The sequence below is a fragment of the Odocoileus virginianus genome, chromosome 32 (genome assembly GCF_023699985.2).
Source record: "Odocoileus virginianus isolate 20LAN1187 ecotype Illinois chromosome 32, Ovbor_1.2, whole genome shotgun sequence".
Classification (NCBI taxonomy): domain Eukaryota; kingdom Metazoa; phylum Chordata; class Mammalia; order Artiodactyla; family Cervidae; genus Odocoileus; species Odocoileus virginianus.
The window spans coordinates 40,722,126-40,732,884 of NC_069705.1; positions in this window are offsets into that span (position 1 = coordinate 40,722,126).

The following is a 10,759-nucleotide window of genomic DNA, read 5'->3' on the forward strand; positions in this document are numbered from 1 at the left end:
AAAGAGTCAGACACGACTGAGCAACTGAACTGAACTGAAAAGATAATCACCTTTTTTTTTTCAGTTTATCTACTGACTGGAGACAGTTAAGAGGTTGTTTATTTTTATCCATAAAAACAGTGTAGCCATAACTTTGAAATGAATGGTTGTTGAAACATTACTTACACATAGACTTTTCTCATTAGTTAAATGGGAGACTTGCTTGTGATTCAAATTATTTTGTGAGGCAAATTGTTTTTCCTGACAATAAGCTCATCATCACATGAGAAGAAAAATTAGTTGTTAAAGCAAGCTGTTCTTTTGTTAGACTAAAAAGAAATGGGTCAGTGCAAAGAAAATTCTCAACAGCAAAGTGATGGTTCCAGTCAGGCTCACTGGATCAGTAAACTCCGACATCCACAGAGTATAGTGCAGGGCTCGCTGGGGTGTCCTTAGACAGAATTACTAGAGCCTGTGCCTCTGAGAAAGGAGAGCAGATAACCACAAGGTTTGGCTCAGAGTAAGAGAAAACTTTACTATCGTTAGTGCCAGCCAATTTTCATTATCTCAAAATAATGTGACCCCATTGCAAGCTCCATCTCAGCCATGGCTGACATTGTAATTTAAAGCTCTTCTGTGTAAAAGTTCTTAATTTGGAAAGGTGGGTTTAGAGTATTTTATGATTAATTATCCCTTTTGGTCAAGTTTTTTGTTTTTCAAGTGTGATTATTACAGGTTGGCATATATTTCCTTCGGAATCCCTCAGGATATTGATAAAGGATTTATGAAATGAGTACATCAGTGACAACCATCACCAAATACTACACTCCTGTTCCTCTGAAAGGATGCTTGGTGTCAGATTGTACATAGTGGTACTCCTCTGTGTACAATTAATACGTTAGGAGCGTTCTGTAAGTAAAGTAGAAAGTAGCTGATACTATTCAGGAGAAACCTGGTTTTGGTATCAGGGTGATGGGGGCCTCATAGAATGAGCTTGGAAGTGTTCCTTCCTAGTCAATATTTTGAAAGAGTTTTAGAAGGATAGGCATTAGCTCTTCTCTAAATGTTTGATAGAATTCTCCTGTAAAGCCATCAGGTCTTGGGCTTTTGTTTTTTGAGAGATTTTTGATCACAGCTTCAATTTCAGTTCATGTAATTATTTTGTTCATAATTTTTGTTTCTTCCTGGCTCAGTCTTGGAAGATTGAACTGTTCTAAGAATCTGTCCATTTCTTCCAGGTTATCTATCTTATTGCCATATAGTTGTTCTTAATAGTCTCTTGTAATCCTTTGTATTTCTGCATCATCTGTTGTAACCTCTACTTTATCATTTCTAATTTTGTTGATTTGAGTCTTCTCTCTTTTTTTCTTGATGAGTCTGGCTAAAGGTTTGTCAATTTTGTTTATATTCTCAAAGAATGAAGTTTTAGTTTTATTAATCTTTACTATTGTTCCTTTCATTTCTTTTTCATTTATTTCTGCTCTGACCTTTATGATCTCTTTCCTTCTGCTAATTTTGGGGGTTTTCTGTTCTTCTTTTTCCAGTTGTTGTAGGTGTGAATTAGGTTGTCTATTCGATATTTTTCTTGTTTCTTGGGGAAGGATTGTATTGCTATAAACTTCCCTCTTAGAAATGCTTTTGCTGCATTCCATAGGTTTTGAATTGTCGTGTTTTCATTGTCATTTGTTTCTAGAATTTTTTTTATTTACCTTTTGATTTCTTCAGTAACCTGTTGGTTATTTAGAAATGTATTGTTTAATCTCCATGTGTTTGTGTTTTTTTACAGGTTTTTTTTTTTTTTTTGTAATTGATATCTAATCTCATAGCATTGTGGTCAGAAAAGAAGCTTGATATGGTTCAATTTTCTTAAATTTATTGAGGTTTGATTTGTAACCCACAATGTGGTCTATCTTGAAGAATATTCCATGTGCACTTGAGAAGAAGGTGTGTTCTTCGGGGGCATTTGGATGGAATGTCCTGAAGATATCAATGAGATTCATCTCATCTAATGTATCATGTAATACTTGTGTTTCCTTATTAATTTTCTGTTTTGATGATCTGTCCATTGGTGTGAATAGGGTGTTAAAGTCTCCTACTATTATTGTGTTACTGTCAATTTTTCCTTTTATGTCTGTTAGTGTTGTCTTATGTACTGAGGTGCTCCTATGTTGGGTGCATAGATATTTACAATTGTTTTGTCTTCCTCTTGGATGATCCCTTGATCATTATGTAGTGTCCTTCCTTATCTCTTGTAATCTTTATTTTAAGGTCTGTTTTGTCTGATATGAGGGTTGCTGTTCCAGCTTTCTTTTGCTTCCCATTTGCATGGAATATATTTGTCCATCCTCTCACTTTCATATGTGTCTTTCTATATGTGTCTTTAGGTCTGAAGTGGATTTCTTTTAGACAGCATATAAATGGGTCTTGTTTTTATAACTGTTCAGCCACTCTATGTCTTTTGGGTGGAGCATTTAATCCATTTACATTTAAGGTAACTATTGATACATATGTTCCTGTTGCCATTTTCTTAATTGTTTGGGGTTTGATTTTGTAGATCTTTTCCTTCTCTTGTATTTCTTGACTATGTAAGTCTCTTTAACATTTGTTGTAAAGCTGGTTTGGTGGTACTGAATTCTCTTAACTTTTCCTTGTCTGAAAAGCATTTGATATCTCCATCAGTTTTGAATGAGATTCTTGCCAGGTACAGAAATCTTGGTTGTAGATTTTTCCCTTTCAGTACTTTAAATATATCCTGCCATTCTCTTCTGACCTGCGGAGTTTCTGCTGAAAGGTTAGCTGCTAAACGTATGGGGTTTCCCTTGTATGTTACTTGTTGCTTTTCCCTTGTTGTTTTTAATATTCTTTCTTTGTGTTTAATTTTGTTAGTTTGATTAGTATGTGTCTTGATGTGTTTCTCCTGGAGTTTATCCTGTGTGGGACTCTTTGCACCTCATGGGCTTGATTGACTATTTCCTTTTCCATGTTGGGGAAATTTTCAACCATAATCTCTTCCTCATACACCTTCTTTTTCTCTTCTTCTTCTGGGATCCCTGTAATTCAAATGTTGGTGCATTTGATATTGTCTCAGAGGTGTCTGAGACGATCCTCAGTTCTTTTCATTCTTTTTACTTGTTCTGCTCTTCAGAAGTTATTTCCACCATTTTATCTTCCAGCTCACTGATTTGTTCTGCTTCAGATAATCTGCTGTTAATTCCTTAAGAGTATTTTTAATTTCAGTAATTGTGCTGTTTGTCTCTGTATGTTTATTCTTTAATTCTTCTAGGTCTTTGTTAATTGATTTTTGCTTTTTCTCCATTCTGTTTTCAAGGTTTTTGATCACCTTTACTATCATTATTCTGAATTCTTTTTTCAGGTCGTTTGCCTATTTCCTCTTCATTTGTTTGGACTTCTGTGTTTCTAGTTTGTTCCTTCATTTGTGTAGTATTTCTCTTCTTTTTAATTATTTTTTCCCTAAACTTATTGTGTTTGAGATCTCCTTTTCCCAGGCTTCACAATTGAATTCTTTCTTCCTTTTGGTTTCTGCCCTCCTAAGTTTGGTCCAGTGGTTTGTGTAAGCTTCGTATAGAGTGAGATTTGTCCTGAGTTTTTTTTATTTGTTTGTTTTTCCTCTGATGGGCAAGGCTGAGTGAGGTGGTAATCCTGTCTGCTGATGATTGGGATTGTATTTTTGTTTTGCTTGTTGTTTAGATGAGGAATCCTGCACAGGGTGCTGCTGGTGGTTGGGTGATGCCGGGCCTTGTATTTGAGTGGTTTCCTCTGTGTGAGTTCTCATATTTGATGCTCCCTGAGAGTGAGTTCTCTGGTTGTCTAGGGTCTCGGAGTCAGTGCTTCAGGGCTTCAGCTCTGCGGTGTTCACAGATCACTCTTCCTGTGATCACACTACGTGTGTGGCTAACCTGTCGGTTCTTTCCAGAGATCAAATGTATTTCCTCTATGGATCAAATAGTTTTCCCTTCAGTCATCTCATGGACAAACTGAACAAGATTACAGTTCTGGAGCCTAGAAGTCCAAGGTCAGGGTGCCAGTGTGGCCGAGGTCTCACTGAGGGATGTCTTCCCCTTAGGTCCTCACAAGGCCTCTCTGATGAATGCTGGGAGAAAAGGCGCTTTTAAAAAAAAATGCTTTTTTAAAACTGAGACACATGAATAAAAGCTCTCCAGGAGCAAACATGTTTTAAAGAATGACAGCAAGAGAATATCAAAACTGAATTTTGGAGATGTGAGCATCTGGACATAAGGCTTACATATCTGATGTAACACAATCTGTGTGTCAGTTCAGTTCAGTTGTTCAGTCGTGTCTGACTCTTTGCAACCCCATGACCGCAGCACGCCAGGCCTCCCTGTCCATCACCAACTCCTGGAGTCCACCCAAACCCATGTCCATCAAGTTGGTGATGCCATCCAACCGTCTTATCCTCTGTTGTACCCTTCCCCTCCTACCCTCAATCTTTCCCAGCATCAGGGTCTTTTCCAGTGAGTCAGGTCTTCGCATCAGGTGGCCAAAGTATTGGAGTTTCAGCTTCAACATCAGTCCTTCCAATGAACACCCAGGACTGATCTCCTTTAGGATGGACTGGTTGGATCTCCTTGCACTCCAAGGGACCCTCAGGAGTCTTCTCCAACACCACAGTTCAAAAGCATCAATTCTTCTGCACTCCGCTTTCTTTATAGTCCAACTTTCACATCCATACATGACTACTGGAGAAACCATAGCCTTGACTAGACAGACCTTTGTTGACAAAGTAATGTCTCTGCTTTTCAATATGCTGTCTAGGTTGGTCATAACTTTCCTTCCAAGGGGTAAGCATCTTTTAATTTCATGGCTGCAATCACCATCTGTAGTGAAATCTGTATGTAATCTGCAGCAAATTAATTTGTTTTTCTCTACTGGTTTTGTAACCTTTAAAGTGAGGAGATAGAACCATCCTGCCTCGGTCACTGAGATGACCTAGTGAGAGGCAGCAGGTGCAAAGCCCTGGGGACATCAGCCAGCCCTTGGCCCGTGTTGTTGCCCCCTCAGCCAGAAGACTAGCAGGGGGTCTGGTGAAGGACACCCTTGGGTACCTACTGTCAACTTCAGCTCCCCCTGGGAGGCTTCAGTGAGGGTCACAGTCTCTTTGCTGCTAGTTGCGTTGAACCAGTCAACAGGGTAGCAGGTTGTCTTTTCCCTAAATATTCATAATATCCCTTCCTCACCGAATGGATGAAAAACACATCTGAAGGAACTGTGGGGGGAAAAACACACAAATGGTAGCACCCACAGAACAATTACACTTAGATGTTTAAATACACAGAAGGCATAGCATTGCTCATTAAGACGGCATGACAGTGACGATGGTGATGACAAAGACCTGTCTCCGTGTCTCCTTACAGCAGGTTCGTAAGGGTCAGGTGAGCCAGGCCGGGAGCAGGCAGCTTACTGTGATGTGCAGACAGTCATCTGTCACTGGGCTGGACGCCAGCACACCTGTGTTACCAGATCGACCAGGGCCAGCGTGTGCAGTGAACTGGGACTGTGGACACTAGGTAAGGTCTCATCAGTCAGGCTGACCCGGAAATCCCTACTGCTGTGTCACTGACCATCCGAGTCCACTTGCTGTGGGAAGACTTAGGAGGCTCAGAGGAACTGACATCTGCCAGGGCTCTTCTGCCCTCAGAAAGCCTGCATTTCACAGCACCGCTCTGACTATACAGACCCAGCTTATGGAAACAAAGATGCTTTATTTCCCAAGATCTTTCTTTTGTAAGTAAAGACAATCTCTCATCTAGCTCTTCTTGATAAGAAGAGCTTGATCTTGATCTAACCACTTTGATAAGAAATAGTCCAGAATTGATAAGAAAGCTAGACTAAATGATGTCCAAAAACAAAAGGCAAATTGTCTTCTTAAAATATTACAATTCATCTGGGCCAGGAATTCTTACAAAGATTATTGAGCTATTCTCTTCACTGGATACCAAAAAACCCAAACTTTTCACATTTCTGCTAATAAGTATAAAATTCTGCTATTTTTACAATATTGCTGTAACATTTTATGGGGAATTTACTGATGTAAATTCACAACAGTGAATCCACTAAATTTCTCTCTGCTCTGTCTCATGATATGTGTAAAATGTTTAGTTGGACGAGATCCACCGTGAGTGGGGCTGGTCAGAAGGCACTTTTGGACTTCCCAGGTATAAAGAGTGTGTTTCAGCAAACGCACTTATGGCCACACTATGAGGAGGACGGAGCACGGGGTCCCTGGTTCTCTTTTCTTTTCAGCTCCACTGGACGTCTGCCTGACTCCCAGACAGGCTGACCCAGTAAGACGTCTCCCGACAAGAGAACAGTGTCAGCACTTGATAGGGCTTTGATGGACCCAGCTTCCTAAAAGTAATAATTTTAAAACTCAAGTTTGAAGCGGAGACTTGACACAGGCCTCTGACACAGCTGCTGATTGCTCAGGACACTGAGCAGGCCCGTCGTCAGCAGCATCACCAAGGCCTACTTTTCATCAGCAAGCCCGAGATGCCCTGTCTTCCTTTTCTAAAATAAATAGCCTTTTAAACAGTATCCATATCTCTTTCCCTAGTCAGAAGGGACACACCCAGTGGAAGCTGTGAATGCCGAGGTCCTCTCGTTGGCAGGTCAGGTGGGCCAGCCGGGCTGGTCAGCAGGAGAAGCAGCAGGTTGGCGGGGCAGCTCGACCATATTCAGCTGCGACCACTGGGGACATGGGGGATCCTTTTGGGTCCTTGTCCTCTGACCTGTTGCTGGTGGTTTGCAGTGTAATGTAACCACCACAGTGGAGGTGCTAGACTGTGTGCCTATACAAAGAGGCCCGTTTCTTCCGCGCTTCCCTTCAGAGAGGATAGGGTACACTACTGAGGTAGAGTCTGCAGCGCTACAGCTGACTCATACTGATGTTTGGTAGAAACCAATGCAATATTGTAAAGCAATTATCCTTCAATTAAAAATAAATTTAAAAAGCTTGCAGACTTGTCACTGACCTTGAAGAAATTAGCAAACAGCACACACCACTGTGTTTCCTTCAATCGAAGAAAATATTGCCTGGATAGAGCACTGATTTCTGTGTTTGATTTGTAAATAACATTTACATAGAATAGTCCAGAAAAAAAAATTTAAGGTAGGTCTCATACTTCATGGTATACAATGCATGAATTCCTTTAATCATGTTGGAACTTTTTGCCTCATCTAAGAATTAAATGCAAAACCCAGCAACTGTGACTGAACTTATAGCTTTTCACATACTCTCTCCACAGTTGATCCTGGAACAGAGTTTGTATCTAAGAAACCAGTGTAAAAACCTGAATAAAGAAAACACCAGAAAATGCAACTTATCTAAGTGTTTTCTGTTCTGTTTTTAAGTTTGACTTACATTATAATTTGGGGACACACTATATTGTTTAAATATTCTCTAAATTTATAACATACAACAGGCCAGGTGATTTGGAGTACCAAACATCTTCATTAGGAAATAAACCTGCACCTTTCCAGTTTGCTGCTGCATGGATTAAGCAAGGTATCACACACAACAGAAAGTGAGAATCAATGTATCTAAGACAGAGGATGTCTGATGATGGAGATACTTAGGGAAGGATGTACCCCACATCTGAACTGCTGGAATGCACAGCTGATGCTGTCATGATGCGTTGTTTACTATAGCATCCTCGTGTGGAGGAGGCACACAACCCTCTTTATAAAGCTCTCTGTTATACCACATTCTGATGTCCACTTCTGCCTACGAAGTGCCCAAGGTACCTTTTCGTAAAACAGTGTGGGACAATGGCAGAGGTTTTCCTTTTAAGTAAAGTATTGATATGCCATTAACAAACCACAGTTATGAGGGGAACAGGAACCTGTGCGAGGTTGGTGTTTTAAATAACTGAAACATTAATTTGCTCATGGACTAAATGAATCAGAAATTTATTTGGCTGCACAGAGTATAGTAGAGAACTGATCATCTTATTTGATTTAAATCTGTAACTGTTCTGGTATACAAGCCTGGAGTTTAGTAACTGTTTCATTAACTTCTCTCACTCCTTTATCTACAAGTAAAAAGGCAAATTATCACTTTAAAAAACATTTATTTTCAAATAAGTTTGAAAAAATGTCAAACCGAAGTAATGTTCATTTCTCCAGAGTTTTTAAAATTAATTTATTTTAATTGAAGGCTAATTACTTTACAGTATTATGGTGGTTTTTGCCATACATTGACATGAATCAGCCACAGGTGTACATGTGTCCCCTCCTGTCCTGAACCCCCCTCGCACCTCCTTCCCCATCCCATCCCTCTGGGTTGTCCCAGTGCACTGGCTTTGATTGCTCTGCTTCATGCATGAAACTTGCATAATACTTGTCATTATTTCACATATGGTAAGATATATGTTTCAATGCTCTTCTCTCAAATCATACCACCCTCACCCTCTCTCACAGAATCCAAAAGTCTGTTCTTTATGTCTGTGTCTCTTTTGCTGTCTCACATATAGGGTTGTTGTTACCATCTTTCTAAACTCCATATATATATGTTAATATACTGTATTGGTGTTTTTCTTTCTGACTTCACTCTGTATAATAGGCTCCAGTTTCATTCACCTCATTAGAACTGACTCAAATGCTTTCTTTTTTATAGCTGAGTAATATTCCATTCTGTATATGTACCACAGCTTTCTTATCCATTCATCTGCCAGTGAACATCTAGGTTGCTTCCACATCCTAGCTATTGTAAACAGTGCTGCAATGAACATTGGGGTACAAAGTTCAGTTCAGTTCAGTCGCTCAGTCGTGTCTGACTCTTTGCAACCCCATGGACTATAAAACACCAGGCCTCCCTGTCCATCACCACCTCCTGGAGTTTACTGAAACTCATGTCCATTGAGTCAGTGATGCCATCCAACCATCTCATCCTCTATCATCCCCTTCTCCTGCCTTCAATCTTTCCCAGCACCAGCGTCTTTTCAAATTAGTCAGTTCTTCACATCAGGTGGGCAAAGTATTGGAGTTTCAGCTTCAGCATCAGTCCTTCCAATGGATATTCAGGACTTATTTCCATTAGGATTTACTGGTTTGATCTCGTTGCTGTCCAAAAAAACTCTCAAGAGTCTTCTCCCCAACACCACTATTCTAAAGCATCAATTCTTTGGCGCTCAACTTTCTTTATAGTCCATCTCTCACATCCATACATGACTAATGGAAAAGCCATAACCTTGACTAGATGGACCTTTGTTGGCAAAGTAATGTCTCTGCTTTTTAATGTACTGTCTAGGTTGGTCATAACTTTCCTTCCAAGGGGTAAGCGTCTTTTAATTTCATGGCTGCAGTCACCATCTGCAGTGATTTTGGAGCCCCCCCAAAATAAAGTCTGTCACTGTTTCCCCATCTATTTGCCATGAAGTGATGGGACCAGATGCCATGGTCTTAGTTTTCTGAATATTGAGCTTTAAACCAACTTTTTCACTCTCCTCTTTCACTTTCCTCAAGAGGCTCTTTAGTTCTTCTTTGCTTTCTGCCATAAGGGTGGTGTCATCTCCACATCTGAGATTATTAATATTTTTCTTGGCATTCTTGATTCCAGTGTGTGCTTCATCCAGCCCAGCGTTTCTTATGGAAGAAATGGAGTAGCCATCATAGTCAACAGAAGACTCCAAAATGCAGTACTTGGATACACTCAAAAATGACAGAATGATCTCTGTTTGTTTCCAAGGCAAACCATTCAGTATCATGGTAATCCAAGTCTATGCCCCGACCAGCAATGCTGAAGAAGCTGAAGTTGAACGGTTCTATGAAGACCTACAAGACCTTCTAGAACTAACACCCCAACAAGATGCCCTTTTCATTATAGGGGACTAGAATGCAAAAGTAGGAAGTCAAGAAACACCTGGAGTACTGTTACTCCAGGTAACAAATTTGGCCTTGGAGTACAGAATGAAACAGGACAAAGGCTAATAGAGTTTTACCAAGAGACTACACTGGTCATAACAAACACCCTCTTCCAACAACACAAGAGAAGACTCTACACGTGGACATCACCAGATGGTCAATACTGATATCAGATTATTTTCTTTGCAGCCAAAGATGGAGAAGCTCTATACAGTAGTAAAAACAAGACCAGGAGCTGACTGTGGCTCATATAATGAACTCCTTATTGCCAAATTCAGACTTAAATTGAAGAAAGTAGGGAAAACCACTCGACCATTCAGGTATGATTTAAATCAAATCCCTTACGATTATACAGTGGAAGTGACAAATAGATTCAAGGGATTAAATCTGATAGAGTGCCTGAAGAACTATGGACAGAGGTTTGTGACACTGTACAGGAGACAGGGATCAAGACCATCCCCAAGAAAAAGAAATGCAAAAAAAGCAAAACGGCTGTCTGAGGAGGCCTTACAAAGAGCTGTGAAAAGAAGAGAAGCAAAAAGCAAAGGAGAAAAGGAAAGATATTCCCATTTGAATGCAGAGTTCCAAAGAATAGCAGGGAGAGATAAGAAAGCCTTCCTCAGTGATCAATGCCAAGAAATAGAGGAAAACAATAGAATGGGAAAGACTAGAGATCTCCTCAAGAAAATCAGAGATACCAAGGGAACATTTCATGCAAAGATGGGCTCAATAAATAAAGGGGTACACATGTCTCTTTCAATTGTGGTTTCCTCATTGTGTACGCCCAGCAGTGGGATTGCTGGGTGGTATGGCAGTTCTATTTCTTTCTGTTTCCTGTTTTTTAAGCAGTCTCCACACTTTTCTCCATAGTGGCTGTACT